The 26,390-nt window shown below is 43.2% G+C and overlaps 1 long non-coding RNA gene across 2 annotated transcripts; it reads left to right on the top strand.

The window, feature by feature from the left end:
• The first annotated feature begins 6,618 nt into the window (after positions 1-6,618).
• On the top strand, positions 6,619-23,114 carry LOC309651828. 2 transcript variants are annotated; one of them, XR_014258424.1, is made up of 4 exons: positions 6,619-13,460; positions 13,689-13,723; positions 14,406-20,783; positions 23,052-23,114. It is a non-coding gene; the product is annotated as an uncharacterized lncRNA (long non-coding RNA). The 2 variants fall into 2 exon arrangements; XR_014258425.1 differs by lacking the exon at positions 23,052-23,114 and having other exon boundaries at positions 14,406-21,256.
• The last annotated feature ends 3,276 nt before the right edge of the window (positions 23,115-26,390 follow it).

Raw genomic sequence — 26,390 nt, 5'->3', positions numbered from 1 at the left:
AAAAGGACAAAGAGCAAAGGGATTCTTGGTAGTGAAAAGATGGGGAATCACTGATGTAGTTGTATTAGCTTGCTAGGGCTGCCATAACGACATACCACAAAGTGAGTGGCTTAAACAACAGACATTTATTTTCACATAGTTCTGGAGGATAGAAGTCTGAGATCAAGGTGTCAGCAAGTGTGGTTCTTTCTGAGGGTGATGAAGGTGAATCTGTTCTGTGCCTCTCCCCTAGCTTCTGGTGGTTTGCTGGCAATGTTTGGTGAGCCTTGTTTTGTAGGCGCATCCCCCTGATGTCTGTATTTCTCTTCACGTGGCGTTCTCCCTGTGTCTGTATCTGTATCCAAAGTTTTCCTTTTTATAAGGACACCAGTCATATTGAATTAGGGACCCCCCCCAGCCTACTCCAGTATGACCTTATCTTAACCAATTACAACTACAATGACCCTATTTCCAAGTAAGGTCACATTCTGAGGTACTGGGGGTTAGGAATTTGACATATGAACTTGGGATGGAGGGGGGCACACAATTCAGCCCATAACAGTATTCTAAACTCTTCCTTGTACAGATGAGGAAACTGGTCTGGAAGGGACTTATCAGGAGTCACACATATATCTTGTAGCTCAATTCTTGCCTCCCAGGATGGCACTTTAGCAGCCTCTGGGGCAGTTGTGTGATAACTCAATCAAGAACCATTCATAAATGCAAATCAAAACTACAATGAGATATCATCTCACACCGGTCAGAATGGCCATCATCAAAAAATCTAGAAATGATAAATGCTGGAGAGGGTGTGGAGGAAAGGGAACACTCTTGCACTGTTGGTGGGAATGTAAATTGATACAGCCACTATGGAGAACAGTATGGAGGTTCCTTAAAAAACTACAAATAGAACTACCATACGACCCAGCAATCCCACTACTGGGCATATACCCTGAGAAAACCATAGTTCAAAAAGAATCATGTACCAAAATGTTCATTGCAGCTCTATTTACAATAGCCAGGACATGGAAGCAACCTAAGTGTCCATCATCGGATGAATGGATAAAGAAGATGTGGCACATGTATACAATGGAATATTACTCAGCCATAAAAAGAAATGAAATGGAGGTATTTGTAATGAGGTGGATGGAGTTAGAGTCTGTCATACAGAGTGAAGTAAGTCAGAAAGAGAAAAACAAATACAGTATGCTAACACATATGTATGGAATCTAAGGGAAAAAAAAAAAAGGCCATGAAGAACCTAGTGGCAAGACGGGAATAAAGACACAGACCTACTAGAGAATGGACTTGAGGATATGGGGAGGGGGAGGGGTGAGATGTGACAGGGTGAGAGAGTGTCATGGACATATATACACTACCAAATGTAAAATAGATAGCTAGTGGGAAGCAGCCGCATAGCACAGGGAGATCAGCTTGGTGCTTTGTGACCACCTAGAGGGGTGGGATGGGGAGGGTGGGAGGGAGGGAGATGCAAGAGGGAAGAGATATGGGAACATATGTATATGTATAACTGATTCACTTTGTTATAAAGCAGAAACTAACACACCATTGTAAAGCAATTATACTTCAATAAAGATGTTTAAAAAAAATAAATAAATAAAAAATAAAAAAAAGAACCATTCATAAATGAGATTTGAGGGGGGACAAAATGCCTGGCTAATCTTATTTGCATATCAGTGTTTCATATAAACTAAACCTCTGTACCTCTTTTTCTTGCTGAATTCTACACTCTACCAGGATTTACTGTGAGCTCACCTCACAGTAAATGGAGAGAGAACTTTTAGCATAAACTCAGAAACTGTAAGAGAGAGACAGAAATTAGCCACCCCTGTGGCCCCTGGACAAAGTCCTGAAACCTCCGACCTGCAGCAGCTGCTAAAGAGCTAGAGGCCAGTGGAGCCCAAACAGAGCTGTTGCCATGGGAATGAAATGGCATGTCAAGGGACGTGGTCATTACGGAGGCATCCGGAACTAGCACCTCCAGTCTTCCCCCTGTGAATCAGAAAATGATTCTCAAACTGAAAGAGCCCCAGTCAGGCCCTTTCATTTTAGTTGAGGAAAGTGAGAGCTAAAGTTGGGAAATGACTTGCTTCAAATCCACTGGATCAGCGATGGGATTAGAGAATTCATATTTCCTAATTCTTCTAATAATTTTTTTCCACTGTATCGTTTTATACTCTGTAGTATAAACCCAGTGACATGGAAAGTGTACACCCAAAGTACAATTTTTTTGCTTGTTTTATTTTGTTTTTGGCCGCGCTGTGTGGCTTTGGGGATCTTAGTTCCCCCACCAGGGATGGAACCCCCATCTGGCAGTGAAAGCACGGAGTCCTAACCACTGGACCGCCAGGGAATTCCCACAAAGTTCAATTTGACAACAATCCCCAATTTGCTTTACTGACTCAAAACCATAACACCCTCCCCCCGCCCAAATCCCCCTTTGGGTGGCCCGCGATGGGGTTGCAGAGGAACAGCCATACTTGAAACACCAACCCATACTTTCTGAAGGGATCTTTGCACAGCGTGGCGTCTTAAGAACTAAGCCGTGAAGAAAACAGAAATAAGCTCCACCCTACGGTTAACAAAACTCATTAAAAACACTTATATATAATACATTTGCTGGCTCCTTCGGCTCCCAGGTCAGGGCTGGCCCCACGTGGCCCCAAGACACCCACCTCTCCAGTGTGCTCTCCCCTCACCCCAACACAAACACATTGGACCACTTTGTAGGATATCCAAAACAAGCCGGTCATGCATCGGAACCTTCCATGTCCCCACCTGAAGTGACACTGCCCCCATTTCTGCCACCTCCCAAGTGCCATCTCTCCTTTCAGTATCCCCTGTGGCACTTCTGGCCTACGTGATAGTTTGCGATCTTGCTGTGGACAAGAAAATGCTGCCGGCTATCAAGCCATCAGCTGCTGTAGCCACCTCCACCTGGGAGCCCTGAGGGGCATTCAGGATGGAGAAAAACAGGATACTGGTCCTAGATAGTTAAGATGCATATCCAAGGAATAATTTCAATGAGCCTAGACTCTTGCATCTTCCCATACACGGAAAAGCACTAAATTAATTAACTTGAGATGTCTGGTTTTTGTGATTAACAGTAATCTTTTGATGTTCAACTACACTATTTTTTTTTTTTTTGGCAAAAATTCCTACGTATCCTGGCTCCTCCCTTACCTCTTTGGAACAGTTCCTCTGAGCTGAGAGGCTGTTTACCTGGCTGTAGTCCTCAGTAAGGTCCCCAAATAACACATAATTTTGCAACTTTTAGGTTGCACTTTTTTTTTTCAGTTGACATCTTCTGTCACCTATTAGTGTCCTTGGGCTTCTAGTCATCCCCACTAGACTGTACACTAGTAGGGGAGAGGAGAGCATGGCTGGTGGCTTTTTCATCTCTCTACTGCCTTGAACATGTGCCCTCAGTCAGAGCTGCACTGAGAATCCTGCTAGGCCCACCCCTCTGGCTTCCCCCCTCCCACCCTCTATCTGCTTCTCTGCTCCCTAAACTCTGCTCTGAGAATATTAAAGCCAGAAGAATAAGAATTTACAAGATCTGTTCCCAAAACAATTCCCCTAAGAGTCCTTAGAGTACAGAGCTGACCCAGAGCACTTGAAATATTTAAGGACCAATTTTCGTGCCTCCCCACGTGGCCTCCCACCCTCCAGGCTCTGAGCAACTCATTGTGTAAAGTCCCAGGGAATCTAGGTTTTCTTGCAAGGAATTATGTCCAGCACCCCCTTGTGGGGGACAAGTTGGTACTTCAGTCCTGAGGAAGCCAGAGGGGGTGAGAGAGGAACCAGCTTCCTGGAGAGGCCTGTCCAGGTGGGTCCATCCCTGGCCCTGTCAACCAAGAAGGCCAAAATTTGCACCACAAAACTGCGGCTCTTTTGGAAATCCTGATTTGGAGAAGTTGTATGCTCAGTCCTCTGATTCCAGGTCAGGCTGAGATCTGACTGCAGGAGAATGATAGTTAAAAGAACTTTCGCCTGGGAAGTTCTGCTCTAAGAAGGCAGCCTGGCAGCAACCCACCACCCACTTTCCTTTAGGAGTGCCACCTTGACATTGGTGTCACATACTTTATCTGGACACATGGCACTGGCATCTTGCTTTCCACCTGTCCTAGAGCCTGGCCAAGACAGCCACCATTCCTATCTTTCCTCTCAAAAAGGCCCTGAGCCCCATGAGACAAGTTAGAGCAAACATTGCCTCTGGAAATGTGTGAGGCAATGGAGGCTCACACCATCACAAAAGAAATCCTTCCTAGAACTGCAAGCTGCCAAGTGGTCATTCAGCCTCTATTTCCCCTTCCAGAAACGAGGAGCTCAGTGCCTTCCAAGACAGCCAAACTTTTGTTCTTGCTTCCATAAGCAGCCTGTGGATGGTGGCCTCCTATTAACCTTGCCAACACTTGTTGCTGACCACATTTCACTGCTGAAACACATTCATCTCACTGTCAACAAGGGCCTCAAATCATCTCTCTGCAGGTCTTCTCTGTCCTGTCCCAGGTGGATTTTTAGAGCCAAATGTGTATCCCCACATTGGTCACTGTGGCTTCTCACCTCTGTGTCCACAAGGCCAACACACAAGAGCCAGTGGGGGAAACAACTGGGTTACGGTGGCAAGAACTAGACTTGACGCCAAGGACCTACACTTGAATCTGAGTTCCTCTGTCACTTCCTTGCTGTGGGACCACACACAAGTCGATATCCCTTTCTGGGCATTCGTTTACTTCATCTGGAGACGGTTTGTTACAGGTGTAGTAGTCACTGGATAAACTGCAAAGCCCTGATGTGGCACAGGAGACAGAGAACTGGGCTGGGGGCAAAAAGAGCTGGGGGCCACATGCAACTCTGTCTGCGACTCCTGTGTGCCCTTAAGCAAGTCTCTTCACTTCCCCATCGGTCAATGTCTGAACTAGATATGGGTGGGACTAAAGGCATGTCCAGTTAGCTTTCCAGGATACGTGAAGAAAGGTGGCAGTTGGAGAGTCATCTGTTTTTTGAGAGCGTAAGTTCTTTTCTAAGAGCCAAGGCATCTCTTTGTTCCACAGACAGTTTTGGGATCTGCCGCAAGAGAAAGATTCCCAGGATGAAACATCGGAAGCTGCTTCAAAGGAATGAGAGCAGAGAGTCAGTACAGTGGGTGGTAAGCCTCTCGCACACTGGTGTCACCTGAGGAATGGCTGCAGGAACAGGCCATGTAGCCTGAGGAAGAAAAGGACTGGAAGAGCTCTGTCTTCAGGTGTTTGAAGGGCTTTCACAGGGAAGGGAGATGAAATGAGTAGGGAGTACAGAGCGGAGCAGGTAGAGACCTAGGATCCAAGGGCAGAAGCCATGGGGAGTTTGCTTCCTCTCATCCTCAAGAATCGCTTTCTACCTGTCAGACTATTAGAGCTGCTGCACGCAAGCATCTGCCCCCTTGGTGGGCTCTTCCCCTGGGGTGGAGGTGGAAGTGGAGGGTGGATGCTCTTAGATGAGTAGTCCTTTCCTCCCCAGATCGGATGATTTTGTGTTGTCTGAGCCCTTGGTGAGATCAGGCCTATTTTTTATAGCACCTACTACAGATTTGTGTACACAGTTGGGCTTAGCTGAATGAGTGAATGAATCTTTCTTTCTTCATGTAACAGGGAAGGCCTGTAATGGGGTGTTATCCTTGGCCCCTGACATTGGGGTAATGATGGCGTCCCACAGTAAAACATTTTTGTGTGTAAATATCACTTAAGTCTGCACAGTGGTTGTCAAACAGTGAGGCCCTGACAGAAGCCAGTGCACCAACCTGGAAACATTTTTATGGTAATCATTTCCCTACAGAACTCGGAGCTTCAAAAGGAGGGCATTCAAATACTCCCCTAGAAAGTTGCAGCTGGAAGGAACTTTCAAGATCACAGAATCCAACCCTTTCATTTCCCAGATGGTGAAGCCAAGGCACTGGCCACGGGGCTGAGGGGAGGGGAATGGCTTCCCTGGCCCAAGGCCTGGCACATAGTTGGAACCTACCAGAGCCTTGCTGCTTGCCTGCTTGACCACGAGCCCAGCAAGGCGAGGGCACAGTGGGTCCAGAGATCAGTCTTTGCCACCACCCAGGCAAGGCGGCGGGGCCCAAGTGAGATGCAGAGGTGGCTGCAGGTAAGATGGTGATATACAAGGGAACTGGAAATGAGATTGCGTGGACAGATGGGAGAGAGCAGGAAAGGAGGCATAAAAGAAAGGAGGAGGGAGGCCCTGTTGGGGAAGATCACCCTATGGGTCCCTGTGATGTGACAGGACCAAGAACACCAGCCCGTACCTCCCTCAGGTGTGACTTGGAAGCTCAAGGAAAGACGTCATCCCTGTAGACGAGGGGTGTCAGCCAACACTGAACAGGTCCCTCTGTTCCTCAACTCGGGGCAGACCCTGGGCACCTCTTCCCTCGCTGACAAACACAGCTCACAAAGCCTAGTCTCTCTCTCTCCCACCCCACCACCCTCGGTGGAAGGTGGAACCCTCTGTCCCCAATTTACAATTCCAACAGCCTTGGGGGCTCGGAATGCACTTCTCACTGATAATCTGGAAATCCCACTCATCTTTAATAGTTCAGCCAAAATGCCACCTCTTCAGTAAAGCAGTTTTCAATGTCAAGACCTAGTTCTTCATCCCCACCATCCGAGATGTCCCCTTCTTCGGCACTCATCTCGATCTGCTCTGCATCAGTCTGCTCCTGGATCAGCGCTGGTGTACTGGGTATCGCGTCTCTCTCCCTCGCTCAGACCTCCCTTCCCATTGTTCATTTATTGAGCACAGAGGAAAGGAGGGGAGGAAGGGATACTGAGAAGGAGGGATGGAGGCAGGGCTGTTGAGAAAACACATAGGCTTTCATTGTCCTGAGAGCTTCCTGGGGAGAGACACGCGTGATGGTGGCGGTGGTGGAATGGAAGACCAGATTTTCCACACGAGGGGGAACACTTCACAGTTCCATTCATTGATTCAATCATTCATTCACTTATGGAGTGCCTACTTCGTACAAGGCGCTGTTTTGTTTCGTTCTTTGGTGGAGCACCCTAGCGGTTATGGGTAAGCCTGGGTTCAAATGCCATTTCTGTCACTTACTAGCTATGTGACCTTGGACAAGTTACTTAACTTCTCTGTTCCTCAGTTGCTTAATCAGTAAAATGGGGAACATAATAGCACCTTCCTCATAGGTTCTTGTGAGGATTATAAATGATTTAATTGATACTGAGTGCTTAAAACCTGGCTTGGCGCATAGTAAGCTCTATTTAAGCAGTGGCAATTATTTTAGGCACTGTGAGTATATACATCAGTGAACAAAACCGATGAAAATCTTTGCCCTTATTGAACTTAAATCCTAGTAGAGGGAGATGAACAATTAACAGCAACAACAACAAAGGAAATTGCATTAGGAAATGATAAATGATGTACAAGAAATAATGATAAATAATAAACATCAGGTAAGAGAAGTTGGGAGTAGGCAGGTAGGGATTGCAACTTTAGAGATGATGGTCATTATGGGCCTCATGGAGAGACTTGTGTAGTAACTGCATCATCTTGAATCTGCAGCTTGGGGCTGGCCATCTCGCAGTTTTTCTAACCCTCACTAAGGGCCCCAGGGTTGCTTATGCCCAGAAGCATCTTTTGGGGAGGCGATCCTTCGAGAGAGAACTCTTGGAGACCAAGTGCCTTGAGTTGCTGCTGAGTTACAGAAGGCACAGAAGCAGGCAAGGAACCGGGGCCATGGCCAGCACAGCAGGGTAAACACTTGTGGCCAAGTCTGGCAGCTGCTGGGCCTCTGTGGAGCAAACATGACCCTGGCAGCTGGCACAGAGGTGGCTGGGGGAGCCAAAGCCCTTCAGCATCTTAGCTAATGAGGGCCTGCAGTAGGAAGCTTGGCTCTAGCCTTGCCACTCCCATGGGACCACATCACTTTTTTCTTGAGCTGGGCTTCCTCTTACCTGGGAAGGCTGGTGGAACAGACTGGGCGTGTCCTGAATTTTTAGTGATGCATGAACTACAGAAGTTTTGGCTGTGCAGGATTCAGAGAGTGTTTCCTGCGTTTCTTGGAGGAATGACTCCTGAAAGAGTTGTAAGGTCAAGGCATATTCTGAGGGCAGGATTTATCACAAGAGTCCCCCTCGTTGGCATCCCCACACCCCAGACACACAAAGGCTATCCTCAAAAGTCACTTTGCCAATTCCAAGTCCCCTCTTTGCTTCCTGACTCAACTCTTCCCCCTCCTTCTGTTTCAGTGCTGCTCATGGTGACAGAGGTGGTAGCCGTTTCACTTTTGCATTGTGTCCCTGCAATTGGATTGTAAGTTCCTTAAGATCGTGAACATTTTGGAGGAGGTGACAGATTTTAGAAGGATCCCTCGGAAGATGTAGTCATCCAACTATTCAATAAGTATTTATTGAGCACCTACTACGTGCCTGCGTTGTTCTCGGTGCTTGGGAAACAGCAGTGAAGAAAACAAACAAGTTCTTCACAGAGCTCATATTCTAGCACAGCGGTCCCCAACTTTTTGTCACCAGGGACCGGTTTCGTGGAAGACAGTTTTTCCACGGACCGGGGTGGGGGTGGGGGGATGGTTTGGGGATGATTCAAGCGCATTACATTTATTGTGCACTTTATTTCTATTATTATCACATTGTAATAGATAATGAAGTAATTATATAACTCACCATAATGCAGAATCAGTGGGAGCCCTGAGCTTATTTTCACTTGCCACTCACTGACAGGGTTTTGATATGAATCTGCAAGCGGTTGATTTATTATGGTCTCTGTGCAGTCAAACCTCTCTGCTAATGATAATCTGTATTTGCAGCCGCTCCCCAGCGCTAGCATCACTGCCTCAGCTCCACCTCAGATCATCAGGCATTAGATTCTCATAAGGAGAGTGCAACCTAGATCCCTCCCATGTGCAGTTCACAGTAGGGTTTGCGCTCCTATGAGAATCTAATGTGGCAGCTGATCTGACTCGAGGCGGAGCTCAGGCAGTAATGCGAATGATGGGGAGCAGCTGTAAATACAGATGAAACTTCACTCTCTCACCCACCACTCACCTCTTGCTGTGTGGCCCGGTTCCTAACAGGTCACGGACTGCAAAAACCCCCATCACTCTCAGTGTCCTTACTCTGTTTTATATCTTCTTCATGGCAGTTATCACTGTCCAACGTTGTCTTATATACGTATTATGCCTATTGTCTGTTTGTCCCGCTAGAACAGGGGTCCCCAACCCCCAGGCCATGGACCTGTACCAGCTGTAAATACAGATGAAGCTTCGCTCACTTGCTCGCTTGTCTGCCGCTCGCCTCCTGCTGTGTGGCTATGAGCCAAGCCATGTCCCAGGCCAAGGGAACAGTGAGGGAAGAAGAGCAAGTACAAAGGCCCTGAGACAGAAATATGTTAGTACAGTTCTGTCACCTTGCTAATGAAAAAATTAAGGTCAAAAGAGGGAAAATGTCTTTTCCAAGGCCACATATCACAGAGGGAGTGAATGAATGAGAGATCCTAACACCCATGGATGACCACGATGAACATTTTTATGTATTTTCTTCCAGATATATAAATATATGCACATGTGTATGTATGGATGGATGGGTGTATGTAACCACACACATCGTTTTTTCCTTAATTGCTATTTTGCAAACTTTTTTTCCCACTTAAACATATTCAAGGACAATTTCCAGTGTCCATAACCATTGATCTACATTGTGATTTTTTTCAACATAGTGCTTGTACCAATTTTCAAATTGTCTTTTTGTTTACTGAAATATAATTTACTTACAGTAAAATTCATCCTTTTAAAGTGTACATTTCTATGCATTTTTATAAATGTATACAGTCGTGTAATTATCACCATAATCAAGAGAGTGAATTTTTCCATTATCCCAAATAGTCCTCTCATGCCCCTTTGTAGTTAAATTGCCTTCTCCCACCTCTGGATCAGATCCCTGGCAACCAATGATCTGGTTTCTATCCCAGCAGTTTTAATTTTTCCAGAATATCATATAAATGGAATAACAGAGTACGTAGACTTTTGGTCTAGCTTAGTTCACTTAGAACAATGTTCTCTGCGATTCATTCACATTGTTATATATCAATAATTATTTTTATTGCTAATTAGTATTCTATTGTATGGATGTACCTCAATTTGTTTACCATTCACTGGTTGAGGGACACTTGGGTTGCTTCCAGCTTTTAGTAATCATGAATAAAGCTATTATGAATATTCACGTACAGCTTTCTTTAATGGGCATGTCTTTATTTCTCTTGATTATATACTTAAGAGTGGGATTGCTGGGTTTATGGTAAAGGTATGTATAACTTTATAAGAAACTGTTGTCCAAAATGTCTGTACCATTTTGTATTCCCACCACCAAACTATGAGAAGTCTAGTTGCCCCACATGGTCATTTCTTTATTAAATTTTAGCCACTCTGTTAGGTGTATAATGATATCTCATTGTTGTTTTAATTTGCTTTTTCTCTAATGACTAATGATGTCGAGCATGTTTTCATGTGCGTATTTGCCATTCTTTGGTGAAGTGTCAGTTCAAGTTTTGCCCATTTTCTAATTAGGCTGTCTGCTCACTGCTGAGCTATATTAATTTCTTAGGGCTGCTGTAGCAAATTACTACACACTTAATGGCTCAAAACAACAGAAATAAATTCTTTTTAAATTTTTAAAATTTTATCAATATTTTTTATTGAAGTCTAGTTGATTTACAATGTTGTGTTAATTTCTGCTGTACAGCAAAGTGATTCAGTTATACATATATATACATTCTTTTTTAAAAATATTCTTTTCCATTATGGTTTTATCATAGGATATTGGATATAGTTCTCTGTGCTATACAGTAGGACCTTGTTGTTTATCCATCCTATATATAAAAGCTTACAACAACATAAATAAATTTTCATATAGTTCTGGAAGCCAGAAGTCCAAACTGAGTCTTCTGGAGTGTCAATCAAGGTGTCAATCAAAGTATCAGCAGGGTGGGTTCCTTCTGGAGGCTCTGGGGGAGAATCCATTCCTTGCCTCTCCCAGCTTCAGGTAGCTGCCTGTATTCCATGGCTTGTGGCTACAACACTCCATTCTCTACCTCCCTGGACACATTGTGTTCTCCTTTTCTGTAGTCAAACTTCCTCCTGCCTCTCTTTTACTAGGACACTTGTGATTACATTTAGGGCCCATCCAGATAATTCAGGGAAATCTCTCCATCTCAAGATCCTTAATTTAATCACATCTGCAAAGTTCCTTTTTGTCATATAAGGTGACATTCATAGATTCCAGGAGTTAGGCCCTGGCTAAATTTGGGAGACATTATTCAGCCTACCACATGAGCTTAGAGAGTTCTTCATGATTTTGATTCACTGTCCTTTATCAGATATGTGCTTTGTAAACATCTTCTCCCTATCTGTGGCTTATCTTTTCACCTTCTCAACATTATCTCTTGAAGAGCACAATTTTTAAAATTTTATTTTGATGAAGTCCAATTTATAAATTATATCAATTTTTTTCTATTGTGGTTTGTATTTTGTGTGTCCTGTCTAAATGATCTTTGCATAAGCCAAAGTCACAAAGATTTTCTCCTATATTTACTTCCAGATATTTTATAGTTTTGAGTTTTACATTTAAGACTATAAGAATTTTGGGTTAATTTTTGTAAGTGGTGCAAGATATGGGTCCAAGTTCATTACTTTGCATGTGGATGGCCAATTATTGTTGCAGCACCATTTGTGCTGGTTTTTACCTTTGTACCTTGTCAAAAACCAGTTGACTATATCTAGTTATTTCTGAACTCTGTTGCATTCAGTTGATTTGTGTCAGTCCTCTCACCACTACTACACTGTCTTGATTACCATTGCTTTATAGTAAGTCTTGAAATTTGATGGTGTGAATACCCCAATTTGGTTCTTCTTTTTTTAAATTGATACTTCTGTTACTGTTTACTGTATTTGTCTTCTATTTTACAGAAATACAATTGGCTTTTTGTATATTGGCTTTATATCCTGTTCTAGAAGCTTTTCTGTAGAGTCCTTGGGATTTTCTGCATAGACAATCATGTTGCCTGTGAATATAGACAGCTTTATTTTTTCCATTCCAATCTGAAGGCTTCTATACATTTTCCTTGACTTATTGCATTGACTAAGACCTCAGGAGTGATGTTGAATAGGCGTGATGAGACTGAACATCCTTACTGTGCTCCCAATCTTAGAGGGGAAGCATCCAGTCTTTTATAATTAATTATAATGTTAGGAGCATCTTGTTGTTGTTATTGTTTGTTTGTTTGTTTTGTAAATGCCCTTTTCAAGAAGAGAAAGTTCCCTTTTATTGCTGATTTGCTGAGAGTTTTATTATGAACTAATGTGTGATCGTGTGGTTTTGCTTCTTTAGACTCTTAATATGATGCATAACACTGATTTGTTTTTGAATGTGGAGACAACTTTGCATTGCCAGAATAAACATCACTTGGTTTCTTTACATATTACTTGATCAATTTGCTAATATTTTGTTGAACATTTTTTGCACTGTGTTCATGAGGAATATTGGGTTTTAGTTTAGGGTTGTTGTGTTTTTTTGGTATACTGTTTTGTCTGGATTTGGGGTCAGGGTAATGCTGGCTGGCATTATAAAATAATTTAAGAAGTATCCCCTCATTTTCTATTTGCTCAAAGAGTTCTTGTAGAATTGGTATTACATATCCCTTAAACTTTTGATAAAAGTTGAAAATGAATTCATGCGGCTTATCTGTGGGAAGATTTTCAAGTCGGAATTCCATTCAATTCATTTTAATAGATGTAGGACTTCTGGTTATCTATTTCTTTTTCAGTAAATGTTGGTAGTTTGTGTCTTTCAAGGAATATGTATCTTTCATCTAAGCAGTGAAATTTATGGGCATAGTGTGTTATTTATAGTCCTTACTATGCTGTTAATGTCTGTAGTATATTGTCATTTTTCTAGTTGCCTGATATTACATTATATAAAGTATCAAAATTTATTTAACCATGCTGTTATTGTTGAACTTTTAGGTTACTTTTGTTTTTTCACCGTTATGAATATGATCAACACATATGTATATACAGCTTTGTAGGGATGTCTGACTTCTTCAGGTAAGTCCTAGAAACAGAGTTTATATTTGTATCTATTGCTCCATAAAAATTACCCCCAAACTCAGTGGCCTAAAGCAACAAACATTCTGTCTCCTCATTTCACTTCACAGCGAAGCAAAGGAGTGAGAGATCAGGAGAGGACCAGCAAGGCAGAAGCTGCAGGCTTTTTGTAACTTAATCTTGGAGGTGGCATCCCATCACTCTTGCTGTATTCTATTTATTAGAAATGAGTCTCTAGATCTGGCCCACACTCAAGGAGAGGGGATTACACAAGGACACAAACACAGGGAGGCAAGGATGTTTAGAGAGCACTTTAGAGGCTGCCTAGCAAGGAATGTTGGCTGAGAAGGTACGCAGAATCCTTTCATTGTTTGTTTGCTTGTTTGTTTGTAAAGAATTGTCATTATGGGTTCAATTCCAGCTCGTTTTTTCCTTAAAATTCTTCGAATGCCTAGTTCTTGAAGATATTTTTAAAATAAAATAATGAGTAAATAGAAAATATTTATAAAGTATGTACAAGATTTTAAAAAATAATGACTCAACATTATTTTTTTAATAATTATTTTTTAAATAATAGCCACATAATTACCACTCAGTTTATTTTTAAAACGTGTATCCTTTTCCTTTCCCTCTCAGGGCCAACCACTCTTCTATTTTGTTGCTGTTGTTGTTTATTCCCTTGATTTTCTTTTTTTTTTTTAATTAATTAATTAATTTATTTATTTTTGGCTGCGTTGGGTCTTTGTTGCTGCACGCGGGCTTTCTTTAGCTGCGGCGAGCGGGGGCTGCTCTTCCTTGTGGTGCGTGGGCTTCTCATTGCGGTGGCGTCTCTTGTTGCGGAGCACGGGCTCTAGGTGTGCAGGCTTCAGTAGTTGTGGCGCAAGGGCTTAGTTGCTCCGTGGCATGTGGACTCTTCCTGGACCAGGGCTGGAACCTGTGTCCCCTGCATTGGCAGGCGGATTCTTAACCACTGTGCCACCAGGGAAGCCCTCCCTTGATTTTCTTTGAATTTAACACCTGTATTTATATCTAAACAACATATTGCTTACTTTCATTTGCTTTTGAACTTGGTACTGTACTGCATACATTACTGTGATTTGTTTTTTTGCCAAAAAGGATGCTCCTGAGGTTAATCTATATTGTTGCGTATAACTGCTTTTCATTTATTTTCTCTGCTACATATGATCTGATTGTATGCATCTACTGTAATTTATTAATGCTTTCTACTGGTGGTGAACATTTGTAATAAGCAAAATGTGGTTATGAATATTCCTATACACCTGTATGTCTCCAGGTGCACATGTGCACAGGTTCTCCTCGGAAATAGATGTTGCCATCCTTATGGGTGTATGGTATGGACTGAACTGTGCCTCCCCCAAATTCATATATTGAAGTCTTAACCTCTCGTACCTCAGAATGTGACTGTATTTGGAGATAGAGTCTTGAAGAGATGATTATGACACAATGAGATCCCTAGGGTGGGCCCTAATCCAACATGACTAGTGTCCTTATAAGAGAAGGAGATTAGGACACAGACAACAGACAGACTGAGAACACAAGGAGAAGGCAGCCGTCTGCAACCCAAGGAGAGAAGCCTCAGGAGAAACCGAACCTGCCAGCGCCTTGATCTTGAACTTCCAGCCTCCAGAACTGTGAAACAAGAGCTTTTTGTTGCTGAAACCACTCCGTCTGTGGTATTTTGTTATGGCAGCCCTAGGCAACTAGTAGAGTGTCAGTGTTTTGCTGTAACTGAAATTTGCATTTATTAAGTTTGAGCATCTTTTCATATGTGGATGGGCTATTTGGCTTCCTCACCCGTGGAAAATGGCTAGTAATACCATTTGCCCATTTTTTGTTGTTATTATTATTGTTGGGTTGTCTTTTTCTTGTTAGCTTGTCGACTACCTCTCTATATATTCCAGACTTTAATCATTTGGCCATGTGTGTATTGCAACCTATATCTTCTCAGTGTGTTGCTTCTCTTTTCACTCAATTTTATACCATCCTCACTGGTCTATGCTGGCATATCATGTGTTTTATTTTTTTTATTTTAATAATATAATGAATATTTGTGAACTTGCTGCCAACTCAAAAACTAGAACATTAATGATAACATAAGTTCTCCTATGGCCTCATCACCTATTCCATCCCTCTGCCATTCATTTCCTCAAAAATAATAGTAGCTAACCCTTATATGGTTCTCACTACCTGCCAGGTATTGTTTTACACACTTTATATGCATTAGCTCATTTAAACCTTACCATAACCCTGTGAGTTAGCCACGTTTTACACACAAGGCCACTGAAGCACAGAGAGGTTAAGTTACTTGCCAAGGTCATGGCAGCATTTGGTGACAAAGTCAGCATTTGAACTCAGGCAGTCTTCTCCTTAACCATTTTGCTATACTGCTGATTGTTAATCACTATATAAAATTTTGTGTTTCTAATTTAATTGACTTTTGAACATTTTTATTACATATTTATGTATGTCTAAATAATATACTCTTTAGTTTTGCTTGCTTTATTAGCTATATTTAAAAGATGCCATACCATATGCTGTCTCAGGAGACAGCATATGGGGTTATTTTGATGAACAGAAGCTCTTACTAGTAGCATATTTTAAATTATTAGTCTTTTCCCTTATGGTTTGTACTTTTGTATCTTGTTTAAGAAATATTTCCCTACTCCAAGGTTATAAAGATTTCATCTTGTATTACCTTCTAAAACATCTATAGCTTTGTCTTTCATTTTAGTGTTTTTTAAAGCTTTTCCTTTGAGGTAATTTTAGACTCATAAAAATTGAAAAAAATAGTACAGAGAGTTCCTGTACTCTTCACTCAGCTTCCTCAAATGTTAATAGTTGTCTAACCACAGCACAATTATTAAAACTGGGAAATTGACAGTGGTATGATATTATTAACTGAACTACAGACCTTATTAAATTTCACTACTTTTCACATGCAGGCTTTTTCATTTTGATGTATAGTTCCATGAAATTTGACCCCATGTATATAGATGTGTTTAACTACCATCACAGTCAGTGTACTACCTGCAACTATCCTCCCCTCACCACAACCCCCAGCAACCATTGACGTGATCTCCATCACTCTAGTTTTGTCCTTTCAAAAATGTTATATAAGCAGAATCATACAGTATGTAATCTTTTAAGATTAGCTTCTTTTTCACTCAGCATAATGCTCTTGAGCTCCATCCAAGTTGTTGTGTGTCTCAATAGTTTGTTTGTTCTTATTGCTGAGTAGTGTCCCATTGTATGGATGTACCACATTTTCTTTTTCCATTCACCTACTGAGTGACATTTATGTTGTTTCCAACTTTTCACTAGGACCAAAAAAAAAAAAAAAAGCTACTATGAACATTCATGTCCAGGTTTATGTGTGAACATTAAGCTTCATTTCTCTGGGATGAATATACAAGAGTGGGATTGCTGGTCACATGGTAAATGTACATTTAACTTTATAAGAAACTGCCAAAATGTTTTCCAGAAAGTGGCTGTACCATTTTACATTCCCACTAGGAATGAGTGAGTGATCCAGTTTCTCCATATTCTTACCAGCATTTAGTGTTATCACAAAATTTTATTTACTTTTTATTTATGATTTTTATTTTAGCCACCTGATGAGTATATACTGATGTTTCATTGCGGTTTTGATTTGTGTTTTCCTAATGACTAATGATGTTGAACAACTTTTCATATGCTTATGTACCAGCTACATTTCCTCTGCAGTGAAGTGTCAGTTTAACTCTCTTTGCGCAATTGAATTGTTCACTTTGCTTTGTTTTGTTTTGTTTTTTAACTGCCAAGTTCAGAGAGGGTTTTATATTTTCTGGATACAAGTCCTTTGTCAGATTTGTGATTTGCAAATATTTTCGCCGAGTCCATAGCTTGTCTTTTTATTCTCTTAACAGTGTCTTTCACAGAGCAAACATTTTAAATTTTGAAGTCCAATTTATCAACTCTTTAATGGTTACGTTTTTGGTGAAGTAGAGCAGGTTTTATCAGAAGGGTTCTGTCCTGCAGAGCTGCCCTCTTCCCATTCCTGAAGAGGACTGGCCAGAAGGAATAGGCTTTTCTTAGGACGGCTTTTGTCTGCATTTCTGGGTTGTGGCCTGTTCTAGCACCTAAGCTATGAGGCAAAAAAAACAAATAAACATCTAGAGAACTCACTGCTCGGCCATCCCTTGAATCCTGAGACCCCTAGTCAGTCCTCCCTCCGTTCTTCACCTCTCAGTCTTCTGATACTTATCCCTAATTTCCATGGCAATTAGTGGGAGGAGTAGGGTGCACTGCATTTAATCCATCTTTTCTGGACCTGGAGACCCACATTTAAGTCTTTAATTCCCAGGGAATTTATTTTTGTGTGTGGTGAATGGTAGGGATCCAATTTCATTTTTTCAGAATCAGTTGTTTTGTGACCATTTTGCAAATAGTCCACTTTCTGCACCCCAATGATCTATAAAGATGGCTCTGATATCTGGTAAGATCATGTCCCTCACCTCGTTCCCTTCTTCAGAAATGCCTCTTTTTTTTCAATTTTTAATAAATATAGTTGATTTACAATGTTGTCTTAGTTTCAGGTATATAGCAAAGTGATTCAGTTATACATATATATATATATAATTTTTCAGATTCTTTTCCATTATAGGTTATTACAAGATACTGAGTATAGTTGCCTGTGCTATACAGTAGGTCCTTGTTGATTATCTATTTTATATATAGTAGTGTGTATATCTGTTAATCCCAAACTCCTAATTTATCCCTCCCCAGCTTTCCCCTTTGGTAACCATATGTTTGTTTTCTATGTCTGTGAGTCTAGTTCTGTTTTGTAAATAAGTTCATTTGTATCATGTTTTTAGATTCCACGTATAAGTGATATCATGTGATATTTGCCTTTGTCTGTCTGACTTATTTCACTTAGTATAATCATCTCTAGGTCCACCCATGTTGCTGCAAATGGCAATTATTTCATCCTTTCTTATGGCAGAGTAATATTCCATTATGTGTATATATATATATATATATATATACACACATATATGAGAAACATCCTATTTATATATATATAAAACATCTTTATCCATTTATCTGTCGAGGACATTTAGGTTGCTTCCATGTCCTGGCTATTGTAAATAGTGCTGCAATGAACATTAGAGTGCTTGTATCTTTTTGGATTATAGTTTTCTCCAGATATATGCCCAGGAGTGGGATTGCTGGATCATATGGTAGTTCTATTTTTAGTTTTTTGAGGAACCTCCGTACTGTTCTCCATAGTGGCTGTACCAATTTACATTCCCACTGACAGTGTAGAAGGGTTCCCCTTTCTCCACACCCCCTCCAGCAAGAAATGTCTTGGTTTTTCTTGGCCATCTGTTCTCTCATCTAAAGTTTTGAATCTGCTTGTCAAATACCACGAGAAAAATACGTTGAAATTTTTATTAAAAATGCATTGAATCTGCAGGTTAATTTGGAAGAGAATGGTCATCTTTGCATTGTGGAGATTTCCAAACCATGGACACAGTATATTTCTTAATGTATTTAGGCCTTCCTTAATACCCTTGCATATCTCTTGTCAAATTTATTCTTATTTACCTTAAATTTTTGATGCTAGGAAACTCTGAATAGTTTGGAAAATTAGAAAATTATTGGCACCAATGAAAGATTTCACCAAGGTGACTGGGCACAGACTAAATACGCAAAAAGTCAAAGCTTGCTTATAATCTGGCAATAATTACTTTGAACACATAATAGAAAAAAGCTCCTATTCACAAATGTAATATAAAATATATAAAATATCCAGGAACAAACCTAACCTGAGAGATATATTTGTCAGTAAACATTTGCAACAAACATTTTGGACCAAGGGATAATCCCCTTAACCTAAAACATTATCCCTAGTCAACAAGAAAAATACTGATTCTCCCAGGAGGAAAGTGGGTAAAAGATTTCAATAGGATGTACCCACAAGAAATTACATAAATGAATAGCAAACATAAAAAAAATCCAACCTCACTTGCAAAGAAAGAGATTAAAAACAATGATATATTTTGTCACCCATAAGTCTGGTAAACATTTCATTGGGTCTTCACAGTGTGAGGAGGGAAGGAAAACATCTGTCTCCTATGCTGCTGATGGGAGTATAAATGTGCATGTTACTGTAGGACACTTGGCCACATACCTCTAACAGTTCTACTTCTAGACATTACTTCTAGGGAAGTCATCAGATTGGCACGCCTCACTTTCTTTATCTGCAAAACGGGGGTAATAGTGCCTTCGTCGTAGACTTGTTCTGAGCATTAATGAGACCATGCCCTTAGGGCTGCTAACCTGTATGATTCTTTGGGGAAATTCATAAAAGGTGTCCACACTCTGGGCATGAACTGTGTCTTTTCCAGGCAGATGTCCAGGATTCTTTGCCTGCAGAGTAGAAAGTGGGCTTGATGTAACCACCTACTTTGTCCCCTGGCTGGCACCTTTGTTCCGTACACCTATATGATGGCCCTAATGTCGTTTTTAGCAAAATGCCTAGCATTTAATGATCATGACATATCATCTATCACTATGTTCGAGGACGTTCAACTCAGTGATATTATAATGGTGAAAAATTGAAAACAAAATAAATGTCCAACAACATGGGAATAGTTACATTAATTTGGCTCATTAATATAATGGAGCTGTTTTAATTCACATTTTTGAAGAATGTTGAATAATATTGGGAAATTCTCAATAAATATTACAATGTCAAGATCCAAGCTGGGTAATGAGTGTGATCCAAATTTGTAAAAATCCCAGTAAATTTATTTATTTTTTATTTATTTACTTATTTATTTATACCAAAATGTTTACAATGGTTCACACCGGTTGGGAGGGTTAGGGCTGACTTTTGTTTCGTATTTTACCCTTTCTCATGGTTCTACAACGTGTCTGGGATGGGTGGAAGAAGTCATTTAAGAGACCTCTTCCCTCCCGACCCGCCTTCCCTATCCTGTGGATGCTCCGCGAGGGCCCCGTCCGGTCTGGGGGAGCGGGGCGGGGGCTGGCTTGTTGCCTGGCTCCGAAACCTGCTTAACCTCACGCAGTCTGAGGCCGACCGGGCCGCTCCGCACATTCCCACATCAGGAAGAGCGCTGTGCTTTTCGCCAAGTCCCGGGACTACCAACTCCTAGAGAAGCAGAAGCGAAGCGTCAGCGTCCGCCTGGCGTGGGAACCGGCTCCGGAAGGCGGCGAGGGGCGGGGCCACTCTGCAGGGCCCCTCCTCCCCTCTGGGTTCTTCCGAGGCCATAAAAAGGAAGAAAAACTAAATCGTAACCCAACTCTAAGAAGTGTGCCGAGGAAAACGTGGACAGAATCCGTTCACGCAACAACAATCCCGTCCCAAGTCTCTATGAACAAAAGCGGGATACGCTTACTAGGGTATAAGGGGAGACAGGTTTGGGGAAAATCAGATGAATGGACTGGGGCAGCTGCCCAGGAATGGTGGACCGAATCAAGGAGCAATTTCCCAACCATCAGTGCGTGGGCGGGAATAATGGCCCACCTCCAATAAGAGGATTGAAAACGGAAGCAGTTTCTTTATGGATACATCAGAATAAAAAAGGTCTAGCCAGCAGGCAGAAGAACAAGGAGACTTGGAGAGGACATTCTGCAATCAGACCAGGTGGGTTCAAATCACCTCAAACTTGCTAGCTGTGTTCCTTGGGCAAGATACTTGACCCCTCTGTGCCTCTGCATTCTCATCTGTGAAATGAGCAGAATAATAGAGCCTACCAACCCCCGGAGTTGATATGAGAGTGATCCGCACTCCTGCTCATGGTAAAGTGCTCGCACCGGGTCTGTCCTGGGGTATGGGGCCCATCAATGGGGTTGGCTTGCACTGGGGCAAAGTGCCCTCTTCCCCTGCTCTACCACCACCCGCGGCCAGTTCCCAGGGCCTTGATCCCAGCGCTTCCCACTGGAAACCAAGCCCGGCTTTCTCATCTCACCTCTGAATCTGCTCAGAGGCAGACTCCTGGGTGAGGTAGAAAACCCAATGGTCTGGAGATCCAAGCCCTGGGTTCCAGGTCCAGCCCTGCCACACTCTTCTCTTGATGTTGCTTTGGCAGTAATAGCTGCAGTCTGCTTATCTCCCCAATGAGGGCTGCTGTAAGGATCAAATGACATAATGGAAGGGAAATAATTTTGTAAAGGAGGGGTGATTAGTCTACGAAACGCCCAGGGACTATTTTCGCATACAAATGGCCTCAATTTTGTATTCAAAGGGTGTTCTTTTCTGTATAATATTTTTCCAGAGTACTTATCTGGTTCTGAAGCACTGTAATACCTAGTCACACGGATTTGCAATCATTTGCAATTGGTTACCTCTCTTTTTTAATTGAAAAAAGCTGGTTTGTTGTTTGTTTGTTTGTTTTTTTCAGAACCAGAGCTTTGTTGCATTCAGCCTGTATTTCTACCCTAAATCTCTCTGTCCTTGAAATTATCCTGGGTAGGGGACTTCATTTCTTGCCCTATCTCGTCTTCCACCAGAAACCCATTCAGTAAAACAAATGGAGGATCTAATCCACATCTGCAGCAGGACACTAATCCCCACCCGTTGGGGACACTAATCCCCAGTGGACCCCACAGGTAAAGCTGATGCTCCTGCCTAGGTTGCCATAGGGATGAAGCAAGGTAATGGGCACAGGAGTGCCAGGCAGTGAGTGGAAAGTCAAGAACAACAGAATGCCGGCAGTGCAGCCACTCAACCTGGATGCAGCGCTCTGTACACTTTCTCCAATTTGATCAAGTTGTCTTTGGGCCAGTATTTCAGTTTTGTCCTTTATGTTATGAAGTTTAATGGCCATCTCCTTTAAACAAATTACTATGGACAGCTTCCTTTGAAGACACATTTCTTTAGTGAAATCCTGGGGCCAACAGTGTAAGCTTTCTTTGCGGTCCCCCTACTTTTCCCAAAGGGTCCCTTACTTTTACTGGGAATTATGTCTGGCGTCTTTCCCGTGTAAGTAAAGTGGATTTGCTATTATGAAACAGGAAGACGGGCCACTCCCAGGGACCACCTGAGTGACCACCTGAGTGGCACAGATTCGTTGGGTTGGACTTCTCCAATAATCTGCACTTCCCGGGACAAACATACAGCCCCGAGCTATTTGGGCCTCTCTCCACAACAGAAGTGATGGCACTTGTTGGGACAGGAACTGCTTCCGGGCTATTCATTTTCTGGGCGGGGTTGTCACGAGCACAGAGCCTGTCCCCAAGCTGCCACTTTTGGCTGCTAGGAATCATCTTGCAACTGTTTCAACAAGCTTTCTAGTGTTTTAAATGAGACGACTGTGTGGGATTCTGGCTTGACAGTAAGCAAACAAATAGAACACTGCTCATTTTTTAAGGAACTTGGTGTCTCAAATCTCAGGCATGTTGAATGGTGACACCTGTTTGATGTAGCGACTTAGATATTGAGTTTAAGAAAGAGTGCTTAATCTGAGCAGGGACTGTTCAGGGTGTCCTACAGCCATGAGACACCCACTGTAACCTTCACTGATGAGAGGGGAGTGCCTGCCCCACCCACCAGGGAGCCCAGCCATACTTGGGCAGTAATGACGACCTGATGAGGAAGCTTGAGAATCAGAGTGGGGAAGTCATCAGTGCTAGAGCATCTGACTCCAGACTCCACGCTCTTAATCACCATCAAGGGACAGATCAGGCCCCAAGAGCGGCCACAGGGAAGCTTCACCTTGACATCTACCAAGCCCCACAGACGGTGCACATGTCTGCATCCCACAGAGCTTGCCTATGGGAGGTGGCCAGTAAATGCCCATGGCATGCAGGAGGGCCTTTGTTATTTCCCTAGGCATGGAGGAATTTCGCAGCATAGAAGGTCCAAGCCGGAAGGACCCGTGGAGGTCATTTAATCCACTCTTGTCATTTACAGATGGGAAGAGTGACAGAGGGACGTGCCTGTGGACACACTGCAACTCAGGGGCAGAAGTCAGGCTGTCCTCACTCGTGCTTGATAGGAGGGCCTTTGTTATTTCCCTAGGCATGGAGGAATTTCGCAGCATAGAAGGTCCAAGCTGGAAGGACCCGTGGAGGTCATTTAATCCACTCTTGTCATTTACAGATGGGAAGAGTGACAGAGGGACGTGCCTGTGGACACACTGCAACTCAGGGGCAGAAGTCAGGCTGTCCTCACTCGTGCTTGATCCAGGACTCATGGAGGGTACACGTGGCCTCGGTCCTGGGACTGGACAAAGACAGAGGACAGCAATGGTGGGCGAGAAACATTGGCGGCAGTTCAAGAACCAGCCTGCTTTTTGTAATTACAGTGAACATGCCATTTATCATCCAAACCGGGGTACTTTTGAGCGTGGACGGGGAAGCTGTTTAATAATTACGCTGGGACAGCAGCACACATGGGCCTGTCTCTAGCAACCGGGACATATGCTCACCCTAATTAAAATGGATAAGAACGACGGCGATGGTAAGAAGATCAACTGCTGCAAAAATGCTCACTAACTTCCGGCTCTGGGCTGAGCCCTTTGCATCCACTAGCTCGTTTCATCCTCCCACAGACGCTCTTCACGCTTGAGGAAACTGAGGCTCCAAGACGTTGAGTCACCTGCTCGAGGTCACACAGGGAATGAGGGCTGAGCCTCGACAGGAACTCAGGTCTTGCCCGAGTCCAAAACTGATACTCGTTTCACACCCTTGGGTCACCTCCCTCTTTGTTCATCCTTTCTGCACATGAAACGTTTCCACACTGGCTCAATGTGGTGGGAAGGGGATCTGGAGAATGCTGGGTGGTGGGAAACCACTAACGTGGGAGCCCGGTGGGCCCGGCTCCAACTGGTGTCTTCCACTACCTCTCTTTACCAGCTTGGGCAAGTCCGCGTCTCACTACGCCACACACTCCCACTCCCAGGCCTCAGCTTCCTTTTCTAGGCCTCTCATCCAAGGCCTTCTGCAGGCAGGACCCTGGGGATCTTTCCAGCTTTCTTTCTATCTCTACTTTCAGGCTCCCTGCTCTTCAGCTAAACTGGTCCCCGTGATGTTCCCCATGTACACTTTGGGCTCCCCCAACACTGTGCCTGGCCTCTTGTGCTGCCACGCCCTCCCCCACCTAACGCACTGCAAAGCCAGCCCCCTCCTCCGTGAAGACTTCCCTGATTCCTCCAGGAAGATGGCACCTCTCCCTTCTCTGAATTCTCATGGCCGCTCATGTGCGTGTCCTTTGTACCTCGTCTCAGAGTCAGCCGTTTGCTTTCGCCTGTCTACATACTCCTAGAGGACAGGGTCAGTATCTGACTGATTTTTGTGTCCCCCCCACCCCGCCACCAAAACCACCCATCCCACCCTGCGCACACCCCGCACGGTGTCTGATCCATCGTGGCATTCATCAATGTGTCTTGAATGGATCAATCAATGAATGAATGCTGTTTCCCCTCCGCGCCCCGCCCCCCCGCCATGGCCCATGGGTTCTAGAGACAGACGGTGGCATTCCCAGTAGCTGTCCCCACCTGTAAAACGGTATGCACTTTACAGTGTCACCGGGAGAAATGACTTAGTGCATGTAATAGCCTTAGAACAGTACCTTGCGCACAGTAAGGGCCTGTTCTTACAATCTTATTTCTTATTTCTTTTTCTTTCTTTTTTTAAATTTCTCACTCTTATAATCCTAGTCTCTCCACATGCCCACGGCCCATTCTTGATTTGCTTGACTTGATCTGACCCGCCTACCCATGCTTTCCCCCAGTAAAGAGAAGCAGCTCTCAAAGATCCCAGAGGGACTCTCGCAGGGGTGGGGAGCTCTTCCTTTACTGCAGATAAATGCTGTGTGGTTGCAGCTGTGACTCCTTCGCTTGGGGTCTTTTCTCTTCTGGAACTCAAAGCTACAGAACTCAGTCCAAACACGAAGCAAGACTTGAGTGATACAGCAAACATGCCCGATGCTTCAGTATTACACCTGGGGCCAGAGTTGAGCCACAAACCTCTTGATAATCGTGTGCCATCCCTGAGATGAAATCTGGCCCTGGGGCTGCCGTGGAAATGATGCCAGACAAACACTGGCTCAGAGGTGCCAACTTGACACACCGCAAGGCACCCCTGAGTGGAACCACAGGCGTGCAGGGACAGAGAGAAGGATGCCCACACCCAGACAGAGGCCTGCTTGGAAATAAGAAGAGCAGCTCTCAATGCACCCCAGATGGAAAGATGGCCAAAAGACAGATGACAGACAAGAGCCACAGAGAGACCCAGGAACGTTCTGCCACAGATAGGTGGTGGAATTGGGTCTTTTCCTTACTTCTGCTTTTATGTTTACTGTCCACATTTTACATAATTAGTATGTATACATTTTATGATGGAAATAGTCTCAGTAAATAGAAAAAAGGAAAAAAAGAGGGAAAGGTAAGGTATCAGTGAGTCAGGATCAGATTTGCTGGGTCTTAGGCTCATGTCTGCCACCAGCTCCCTGCTGGCCTTGGCCTTGGCCCTTCTCTTCTCTGGGCCTCCTTTCCTACCTCTGTAAAAGAAAGCAGGTGAACTGAGCCACCGTACAGCAAGCTTATGGTCATCATACCCAGAGGACAGATCACTGGGGTGTAGGTGGACGGGGAGCTTTGTCCTGCGTCTTGGCAAGTGATCAAAAAGCAGTTTGTTTGCTGCCGTAACTGTTGTTATGATTGATTTCATTTCTAGTTTGATTGCTGTCTTCTCTAAATGTCACTGGAATCCCAGCTAGACCTTCTTCTCTGACGCTGGCCTCCTCTCCAAGCCCACCAGAAATCCCAAAGTCCCTGGATCTCTTTTCTTTACTCATGGAGTAAGTGCATCTTTTCTTCTGGACCTCATCAAGCCCCGGCAGCTCTCTAGAATCAAAGGTATCTCCCTAGTAGTAGGGAGCCCAAATCCATATGAAAGTGAAAGTGAATAAACAAAATTGTCTCCCTCTCTCCCTTCCTTTCTTGATCTTTTTTTCCCTATTTTTTTCAAGAAAACATTTTATTGTATTTCCATTACATGTGTAATACATACTCGTTGCAGAGCAATCAGAAAACAAAGATTTGGGTATGTCTGTACATGATAATAACGTGCAGCTGTTGAAAGGCATGCATTTTTTTTTTAAGCCTAAGGTAGGTCTATATGTCTTGACGTGGAATGATGTTCATGCCATATAGTTTATTGAAAAAAGCAAGTTACAGCACAGTGTATATATTGTGATCCCATTTGTATTAAAATACACATATATCTGTTTATACGTACATACCTAATG

The sequence above is a fragment of the Balaenoptera physalus genome, assembly GCF_965194825.1.
Source record: "Balaenoptera physalus genome assembly, chromosome: X".
In the NCBI taxonomy this organism is placed as follows: domain Eukaryota; kingdom Metazoa; phylum Chordata; class Mammalia; order Artiodactyla; family Balaenopteridae; genus Balaenoptera; species Balaenoptera physalus.
Note: the sequence above shows the minus strand (reverse complement) of the source record. Positions and strands in the feature narration are given on the sequence as shown.